Source organism: Saccostrea cucullata, unplaced genomic scaffold, assembly GCF_032062105.1.
Source record: "Saccostrea cucullata isolate Sc308-1 unplaced genomic scaffold, CSIRO_AGI_Scuc_v1 ctg21150, whole genome shotgun sequence".
In the NCBI taxonomy this organism is placed as follows: domain Eukaryota; kingdom Metazoa; phylum Mollusca; class Bivalvia; order Ostreida; family Ostreidae; genus Saccostrea; species Saccostrea cuccullata.
In genome coordinates this window covers 19230-30181 of record NW_026929027.1, presented here as the reverse complement: position 1 = coordinate 30181, position 10952 = coordinate 19230, and the positions used below count along the sequence as shown (strand labels likewise).

Sequence of the window (10952 nt, the reverse complement as noted above, 5' to 3'; positions counted from 1 at the left end):
TGTTTCCTTCCTCTCATAAACCTTTCATTTTTTTGGCAAATATTTGACTTACTAGACTCCTCAAAAAATTGAACTGCCTTCGTGTATATGTATTTGAACAACAAGACCGCTAATATTTAAGAAAATAGCGTATAAAACTGTTTTTGTCTTCTTGCAAATTTTTGCTCTTCTTAGGCATTTGCAGTTTTGTCAAGTACATCTCATTCTAAATTTGTTTTGAGGGTTTAACACAAAATGGAGTCAAGTTTTATGATCTGTTTGAATTTCAGAAAAACGTCGATAAAATATTTTTTTTTATTTTTTAAAAGTAATTGTTTAGATTTTCTGCACCCTCTCGGTTTCACTCATATCTATAAATATAGGATGACATTTGAGTATTAAACATGTTTACAATCAAATGTTTCTTTAAAACAGTGTGAACTACCCCCGATATGATGTCTATCAAATTTGTTATGTAACTTAAAGTCAATAAAACATAATCTGTGATAACTTTTTGAATTATCGCTAATATACATTGGTTGCTGTATGTCCATGTTGAAAAGGAGGGTACCCATTTTTTGATGCCCATGTTATAATTTTTGTTAATTGAAATCCACCTGTTCATGTGTGTATGAAACAGACATAAGTTGCTGTTAATTTCACATATTTCAGTTAATATATTTTTGGAAAGTTAACAAGTATTACAGAAGCTTTAGTGACGCGTTTAATTTTACTCTGATTTACCAATTCTTGACCATTCATTTTTAACGCAGTGTCTCGAGTAGCCCTTGTTTTCCAGCTTCGCACAATGAAATTATGCGATGAAAAGTGGTCACATAAACTGTTATAAAGTCATTAAAGATTCAATAATTAGAAAAAGTCAAACTTAATGCCATATGATTTCTATGTTGTATGTCATGGAGCTGATGACATTATTTATTGAACGCCCCTCGTACTTTCACAGGTGAGATTTGGTATAGCCTTTTTTTCTGTCCGTCCGTTGTTTATGATTTTTGAAAGGAAAAAAAAACAAGAAAACTGGAGCATATTTGAGAGTTCTTTCCTAAATTTCTTATTGCCAATTAACTTTTGTAATAAAATTTAATTGATTTGTTAACTCGTCACTGCACCGAATACACAGTACAATCATGCGCGAATCAGGGGATTTTCGGGGTTGCATTGTTTAATTTAAATTTATATCTTTTCAGAGAGAGGGTTTCACAAAAGCAGAAAAAAACCCAACAGATGGATATAAAAATAAGCAAACAACTATTCAATTACCGAAAACCCTATTTCGGAGGGGATGGGGAATATCTAAAAATTCATTTTGTATGCTTATCTCAAATTCACGCGCCAATGTTTTTGGAGGTGTCCTACTTCATTTTCTTCTACTTCGACTGTACATAATTTCTATATCTTTGAAAATTGCAGGGGCTGAGGTGGGCAGAATACCTATATATCCATGCTTGACCGTTGATATTTTTTATTCAAACATAAATTACCTACGTTCATTTTCCCGCTAAGGATAAAGGGAGGTAAACCCATTCCTTTGTTTCCGTTTGTGGCCGCCGTTTTCCTCTGTTCAGTGAACGGCGCTCTGCAGACGTACGGGATACTCCTATCGAATACTTAGATCCACCACTGGTTCCAGAAGGCAAGATTCTGTCTGGGTATGTTATACCAAATAGAACAAAAATTTTCCGCTTTTTATTTTGGCTAATCAATGCCAATGACACATATAAAGGACGCGAATTTGTGTTAAATATCTAACATGTTCATACGCATTAAAACCCTTTCAGAAACATTTTTAATTTGTTTTTTAGGTATTATGTTATTTTTTACGGAGATGTACATTAACATCCGGTCTGACATGTTGCTGACGTCACTAAGGAGAGAGAAAGAAGGCACATATCGAACTCCAAGAGGTAGTTAGACATAATTGTATGTTCCCCGTTCTTTTATTCATGTAGTATTCTGGTGAAAATGCAAAGAGAATTGTATGTGGTTTAAAAACTTCTCCTTGAATTATTATCGTTAAGGTTGCCAACTTTATTTTATTTTCATTGCTAGGATTTCTATTCAGTACGTCTCTGGTGCTAACTTTTATCTTTATCCCTAGGATTTCTATTCAGTACGTCTCTGGTGCTAACTTTTATTTCTATCCCTAGGATTTCTATTCGAGTACGTCTCTAGTGTTAACTTTTATTTTTTATCCCTAGGATTTCTATTCAGTACGTCTCTGGTGCTAACTTTTATTTTTATCCCTTGGATTTCCGTTCGAGTACGTCTCTTGTTTTAACTTTTATTTTTATCCCCAGGATTTCTATTCAAGTACGTCTCTGGTGCTAACTTTTATTTTTATCCCTTGGATTTCTATTCCAGTACGTCTAACGATTAAACTTTTATTTTTATTCCTAGGATTTCTATTCCAGTACGTCTCTGGTGTTAACTTTTATTTTTATCCTTAGAATTTCTATTCAGTACGTCTCTGGTGCTAACTTTTATTTTCATCCCTAAGTTTTCTATTCCAGTACGTCTCTGGTGCTAACTTTTATTTTTATCCCTAGGTTTTCTATTCCAGTACGTCTCTGGTGCTAACTTTTATTTTTATTCTTAGGATTTCTATTCAAGTACGTCTCTGATGCTAACTTTTTTTTTATCCCTACGATTTCTATTCAAGTACGTCTCTGATGCTAACTTTTATTTTATCCCTAGGATTTCTATTCGAGCACGCGTCTATGTTGCTAACTTTATTTTTATCCCTAGGATTTCTATTCGAGTACGTTTCTGGTGCTAACTTTTATTTTTATTCCTAGGATTTCCATTCAAGTACGTCTCTGGTGCTAACTTTTATTTTTATCCCTAGGATTTCTATTCAAGTACGTCTCTGGTGCTAACTTTTATTTTTATCCCTAGGATTTCTATTCGAGTACGTCTCTGGTGCTAACTTTTATTTTTATCCCTAGGATTTCTATTCAAGTACGTCTCTGGTGCTAACTTTTATTTTTATCCCTAGGTTTTCTATTCCAGTACGTCTCTGGTGCTAACTTTTATTTTTATCCCTAGGATTTCTATCCAGAACGTCTCTGGTGCTAACATTTATTTTTTCCCTAGGATTTCTATTCCAGTACGTCTCACGTTCTAACTTTTATTTTTATCTCTAGGATTTTTTTTCAAGTACTCGCTGATGCTAACTTGTATTTTTATCCCTAGAATTTCTTATCAGTGCGTCTCTGATGCTAACTTTTATTTTTATCCCTAGGATTTCTATTCAGTACGCCTCTAATGCTAATTTGTAAAAGGATTTCTATGCGAGTATGTCTCTTGTTCTAACATTTATTTTTTCCCTGGAATTTCTTTTCGAGTACGTCTCTCGTTTTAATTATCCCCAGGATTTCTATTTCAGTACGTCTCTGTTGCTAACTTTTATTTTTATCCCTAGGATTTCTATTTAGTACGTCTCTAGTGTTAACTTTTATTTTTATCCCTTGGATTTCCATTCGAGTACGTATCTAGTGTTAGCTTTTATTTTTATCACTAGGATTTCTATTCGAGTACGTCTCTAGTGTTAACTTTTATTTTTATCCCCAGGATTTCTATTCAAGTACGTCTCTGGTGCAAACTTTTGTTTTTATCCCTAGGATTTCTATTCGAGTACGTCTCTAGTGTTAACTTTTATTTTTATCCCCAGGATTTCTATTCAAGTACGTCTCTGATGCTAACTTTTATTTTTATCCCTAGGATTTCTATTCGAGTACGTCTCTGGTGCTAACTTTAATTTTCATCCCTAGAATTTCTATTCAGTTTGTCTCTGGTGGTACCTTTTATTTTTATCCCTAGGATTTCTATCCAGTACGTCTCTGGGGCTGACTTATTTTTATCCCCAGGATTTCTATTCCAGTACATCTCATGATCTAACTTTTATTTTTATCCCTAGAATTTTTTTTCAAGTACTCGCTGATGCTAACTTTTATTTTTATCCCTAGGATTTCTAATCAGTGCGTCTCTGATGCTAACTTTTATTTTTATCCCTAGGATTTCTATTCAGTACGCCTCTAGTTCTAATTTTTATTTTTATTACCAGAATTTATAATCAGTACGCCTATGGTGCTAATTGTTATTTTCATCCAAAGGATTTCTATTCGAGTATGTCTCTTGTTTAAACTTTTAATTTTATCCCTGGAATTTCTTTTCGAGTACGTCTCTCGTTTTAATTATCCCCAGGATTTCTATTCCAGTACGTCTCTGTTGCTAACTTTTATTTTTATCCCTAGGATTTCTATGCAAGTAATCGCTGATGCTAATTTTTATTTTTATCCCTAGGATTTCTAATCAGTGCGTGTCTGATGCTAACTTTTATTTTTATCCCCATGATTTTCTTTTCAGTACGCCTCTGGTGATAATTTTTATTTTTATCACCAGGATTTCTAATCAGTACGCCTTTGGTGCTATTTTTTATTTTTATCCCAAGGATTTCTATTCGAATACGTCTCTGGCGCTAACTTCCTGGGAGAAATAGTGGAGTGGATCGGTTTTTCTTTGGCCTGTTGTTATCTCCCTTCTATAGCTTTTGCTATCTTCACTCTGTGTAATATCGGCCTTAGGGCTTTCCATCATCACAGGTAATACACTCAGTATAGATATAAATCACGTCGAAAGTAATACATTAAGGTTTTCCCGTGATATTGCACTCACTTAAAACATTTTACATCAGCAATAAAAGCAATGTACCAATTACACCTTACACACATCAGTGATTCCTTTTTATTTAATTTTATTTATTCTGTAGATTTTATAGGGAGAAATTTGAGAATTATCGAAAAGATAGAAAGGCTCTGATTCCGTTTTGTCTGTAAGACTTTGTTTCAACTACATAATGATAATGCAATAAATACATTTGCATACACTTTTCTCAGAATTTGAAAATCTGTGAACTTGATCTTGATCTTTCTCATTGAAAAGATTTTTTGAAGTAAAAGTTATTTTTGAACACTTTCACGATTGATTGATATTATGCATGTTGATTTACGCCAGTTGGATGTACTTTATATCAATTTTGCCGGATACTTTCATGAAAGTTAACTTTCGTTTATTACAACTTCATTTAACAAGTTTCCTGGAACACCTGGGGACAAAAGTAAATGTAACACTTTTGAAATCTTCCAAATAATTATCAGTCATGGATTTGCTTTTCCTGAGCGGAAATTTTTTAAATATTTTTTTAAAAGTATTTTTCCTCTATATTCCTTTGAAAAAAGATTTGATTGTAGTCTCTCCCATTGTTGCCCCCACCCCCTTCCAATTGTGGTTTTGTTTCAAACGATTTTGAAATATATGAGTAATCATTTTTTTACTGTTCTTGAGAAAACGATTTTACAACTTTTTCTCTGTTTTTATTTTTTTCTCAAACATGTCATCCCTATTGTGCTCTCAACTACCCCGGGGGTCATGATTTAAACACATTTAAATCTCTACTGCCTGAGGATTTCCATACATCTTCACTACAGTATAACAAAGATAATATTAATACGACTAATCAAAGCTTTGTTGTTTTTTAGAAGAAAATTTTTCCTATAAATTGCTATGTGAGACTGATCCTCCATTTGGCCCTACTCTACCCCGGGGTCATCATTTGAACAAACCAAAATCTACAATTTCTGAGGATGCTTCCATATCAAAAGGACTACTCATAGCTTTGCTTTTCTTGAGAAGAAGGTTATTAAAGTTTTTTCATACATAGAAAAGACATCTTTTATCCCCATTGGTAGCCTCGTCCTAACTCCAGTGTCATCACTTAAACAGATCCGAATCTAAGTTATCCGAGGATTCTATCTTATTAATATAATCAATTTTTGATCTCTTTAAGACGAAATTTCAAGATTGTTTCCTATTTGTTCCTTTATAAAACATTAAATAATGACTAATTGTGACCTCACCCTAACCCTAGGTTCATCATTTGAACAAACTTAAATGTGCACTATGTAAAGAAGGTTTCCTACAAGTTAAACTCTTTTGGCCAATGGTTTTTGAGAAGGTTTTAAAAGATACTACCACATTTTTACGATTTCTGATTATCACCCTTTAAACAAGGACGTGACCAAACTAAGACAAATTATAAAATACAAGTAAAATTTCATAGGTTCTTTAAGGTGCTTAGCCACGGATGGAACATAATATTTTCTCAAATGTTCTGTTTAATATCACGACGTATATGTTGGTAAAGCATCCCATAGAATAATTCCCTGGAAATTATTTAAATCCATGAATTTTGTGACGCTTTAGTTAAACACATCCTTGCACTTTCACAAATTTTTACTTCATTCTTAATACTTCAAAAAAGTAGCAATTTTGTATGTTTTGTTAAAGTTGTTTATTTAAATTACAAACTGTCACTGAAATGATAAACAACTAGCAATCTGCGCATACAAAATTCATATACCAAACAAGAGATGTTTATAAAACAGGTACCCCTCCTCCCCCATGAATGGAATTTTTCTGAATCAAAGAGGCATAAAACGCAATTCCTTTATCGTACCTAAATGAAAACTTGGTCTAGATATTGTTATGATGAATCTGTATTCTGAATCTAATAATGAAATGAACAGAAACTGCAAATGAACTCCAAGGGGCATAACTCTGTCAAAGATCGTACCCAAACAATATTTTTTTGACAAAAATTCATTTCCTATGCAGAATACAATTTTTAACGTTATATAATTTTTTTCTGGATTACAGTATAAATATTTCTTACTAATAGACAACATCATTTCTAATTTTATTACATATCATGGATAAAGTTTGGCTAGTGTAAGTGTCAATCAAATACGTCCCGAAAGTCATATTTTTAATAAAATCCAGATTGAATAAGTTCAATTTTATATTACTAGGTGAAATGCTATTGCAACACATATATTATGATATTATACAGAAAAATTCGACGAAATATTACTATTAACATTAAATCTGTGTCCAAACACCTTTATAAGGTTCCGCAAAATACCATACTTATCAATTTTGAAAAACATTTTTAAAAATATGATTCGACCGTAACTTCATTAGATATCCGATCTTTCCTCAACAAATCATCATTTCTCATATGTTGTGATAAGTTACCTTTCATATTTTATGTGTCATGGTACTTGTATATGTCTTCTTTTTTTAAAAAAAAAAATCACACTTTAAATCATAATTCTCTAGTTTTCTTCTGTTTCTTATTTAAAAAATTTCTAAATACTACCTGAACCTTTCAATTTAGTTTTGGGTTTAAGCAATTATTCGTTTACTCCTCCATGGCACCTGATCCCATCTGAGTATGCTCTGCTCCTATTTTGTATTGTTTTATGGACTTTGAGATGGACTTTGAGATTGAATACTTTTATGTAATTAAAATTAGACTTCTGAGTTCTGCGCCATATATTACTCTGCGCGGATCTAAGGAGTGTGACTTTAATTAGATTGATGTTCTCTAGTTTATGCTTATAACGCTTATGCAATTAGGTAATTGGATGAAACACATGGAGATAACGAACACTATTCGTCCATAAAAAGTTACAAAATAGTATTAGAGCAAACAATGACCTCCTAAACATCAGGAGTGGGATCAGGTCACATGTAATAATAAGCATTCCCGGACAACCGGTCACACCAGGCGTGTGCTTATTGTAATGTTCAGGAAAAAAAGGAAGAATAAGTGGACAATGCAGTGTATAGATGAAGGTCTAGCAATCAGTATAAAAAAATCAGTCATTTCATTTAATGATAGATTATATTTTCTGACACATAAACACATAGCATGAAACTGCATTAAATAAAACATTGAAAATATGATTACATGTACTACTATATACATGTAGTATATACAGTATAAAAAACAAACTAAATTTGCATGTTTACAATGACTTTTGCATAATTTTAACCTTTGAAATTCAATTGTAACTGCCCTAACAAAAAAGTACTATAGTTAACTATAGTTAACTATAGTTTACTATAGTTTACTATAGTTAACTATAGTTAACTATAGTAAATCAAAGTTTTCACTATAGTAAATCAAAGTTATTTTATTATGACTTTCAAATCGATATATTTGATATTTTAAACTTCCTACAAATATTTTTCTGGAATTAAAATGAATTATTCCATGTATATTCACATATTTTATCAAAAATGTATATCATTATTATGTAATTTAAGATATATTAAGGCTTTAAATCTACAAAAAAGTTCTAGATCAAAGTTCCATAGTAAATCAAAGTGTCAAAGTTTTCACTATAGTTAACTATAGTAAACTATAGTTAACTATAGTAAATTTTTGTTAGGGTGGTGCTATAATTTTCGATGTTTAATTTTAGGAAAACTCATTAAATACAATTTTGCAAAACAGATATATATCTAACATTCCTTCTTTCTTCCTTACTTAACAAAGGGAATACATTATCCTGAATTACAATTAATAAACAATGCATATTACTGTGCTTTCATCAAGTTTTGTCGGCATTTATTTTCGTGGATTGTGTAAAACAGACGTTTTTGAAGGTGCGTTATTTCGTGGAGAAAAGCATTGCCAATACAAATGAATGTTATATTTCGTATTTCAATGATAATTTGAATTCGTGGATCTGCTCAACAACGAAATCCACGAAAATTGGTGCTCAACAAATATTGACGAAACCGCAGTATAAAACAAAGCACTATAAAGCAAATCAAACAAATAAAATGAATACAAAATTAATACATACATCTTGATGTACATAAAAGTAACGGAAAAAGGAAGCAATGACACAGCGACCAAGGCCCTACACATGTTACTACAAAAAATGCATTTGTGATGTAATTTTGTATTTCGAAGAAATTTTGCGTACATGTGTACCTTCATCCACGAATTGATACACAGCGGCTTGAAAACACGTGTACATATTAGGCAAATGAAATTTTAACCCTCCCCTGAACCTATACTTTTTATCAAATTAACAAAACATTGGTCAAATCCCAACAAAATTAATAAATCCACAGTATGTTCCAGTGTGCTTTAAACACCAATCAAATATCTTATGCTGTCATTCAAAGTCCTTATTTAAATTCAATGAATGATCACAACCCCACATAACAAAATTATTTCTACTGAAATGCAGAACAACATAATAAACCTCACATAACAAAATTATTTCTACTGAAATGCAGAACAACATAATAAATATGTATCTAATATATCTAATAAAATACTGCTTTATTGCTGCCAGTAATATATAAAAGGTTTATGTGACCGCAAGAGTTTGCTATCTTGAAATAACAAATTTCAAGAAACTCAACTTTTGGTTAATCCTTTAAATACTTTTTTTTTCAGAAAAGTAGTGCAATTAAAAAAGATAGCTCAATGATATTTGAGAGTAAGTAAACTTAATGAATTAGTGTAAATTGTTTTTTTTTAATTTAAGATAACTTTATTTTTGCGTCTACCAGCAAACATTTAACTTTTGGGCATTAAGTATTATAAATATTATTTAAAAAAAAGAACACGGATACAAACAAGTTTATTTTAAGTCAATAACTCTATCTTTTTTTCTAAACACAACCTATCCATCTCGTGTAAATAAGTTGTAAAAAAAAAAAAAAATTGGCGATTAACAGTAATCAAAAAAAAAATAATAGAAATAAAAAGAGAAATATTGATCTACATTTTTTTTGACAACAATAAATATATGTACACAGGACATAAAACACGAACCCCAAGAACTCTAAGGGTGGAATCAAATGCCAAAAATCAGTAAATACCCCCTTTTGATTAGTCACTGTCGCTCATGTATTGATCAGATAGAGAGATGAAACGTTCCTTTGGTCAGAATAAGTACAAAGCATAATCCCGTCGATTGGAATATAACATTTCTGCAAAAATAAGATCCGATCAAAGGTTAAAGAATGGGTGGAATTAACGCCCTGTTTTGGATCTTTTTGCGACTCCTCAACCAAGTGTAAATGTAGTGAATCCAAAATATATTACGAGCAATGGAAAGAGATACATATACTTGGTTATATTAGGTGGAACATTTGTACAAAAACAATACCATGTTGTCGTGTATCAAAATTGAAGCAACGATACATGAGTATCGTCTTCCGGAATTCGACATGTACCCGGACTGGTTTTTATGTCACACAATCAATATTTATAGGAGGCGGGGCTATCGATCGGCGTCATTATTGACATCTCTCTTTCTATCACTCTCTCTCTCTCCATAAATTCGAATACGTGTTAAGCATATTACAGCGATGTCATTATTTTAAAAATGTGATGACACGCAAAATTAAACCAATATTTATTTTGCCAAATTCTGAAAACGGCAACAAAACACACTCAAAGACATATTTAGATCGAGGTCAGGTTGAAGAATACAATGTAACAGTTTTTCACGAAGACACTCGCAGGTGGACATCACGTGATGAATTGTAATATCAAACAGGTCAATCGAAGACATAACAATGGAAAGAAGAAGAAGTTTCTTTCGAACATGTTTTTTGTTAAATTAAGTGTGAGCACACATTTGTCGGCTCTTCTCCCTTTAATATAACATTATTTTGTTCAATATACAACTATAGTTTTCTTAAGAACAGCCGACAAACATGTGCTGACGATGTATTCAGACGATGAAAAACGCGTGACCCTGATTATCTATTGATATTCAAGAAATCTTCAGGCACCATGCCTTCGATATTTATTTAGTTTACCTCTAAAAAAAGCGTTTTTATTCGTACCCTGAATGCACGGTTAAGATATCGGGAATTTATATAATGGAAAAAAATAAACATTTTGTGAAACTTAAATTTACGGCTTTTTTCTGGCCAGTTAAGTCCACCCATTCTTTGTTAATAACGACAATACAATTTTACCAAACATACAATATGAAACAAAAGTGGCAGATTTTGTGATATCTTCTATTTTAGGTTTATTTGGGTATGGTGAGTTGAAATTTGAATGAAAGTAT

At 31.8% G+C, this 10952-nt stretch overlaps 1 pseudogene; it reads left to right on the top strand.

The window, feature by feature from the left end:
* Positions 1 to 1489: 1489 nt before the first annotated feature.
* LOC134279614 (3-oxo-5-alpha-steroid 4-dehydrogenase 2-like) lies at positions 1490 to 4835 on the top strand (annotated as a pseudogene).
* Positions 4836 to 10952: the final 6117 nt, after the last annotated feature.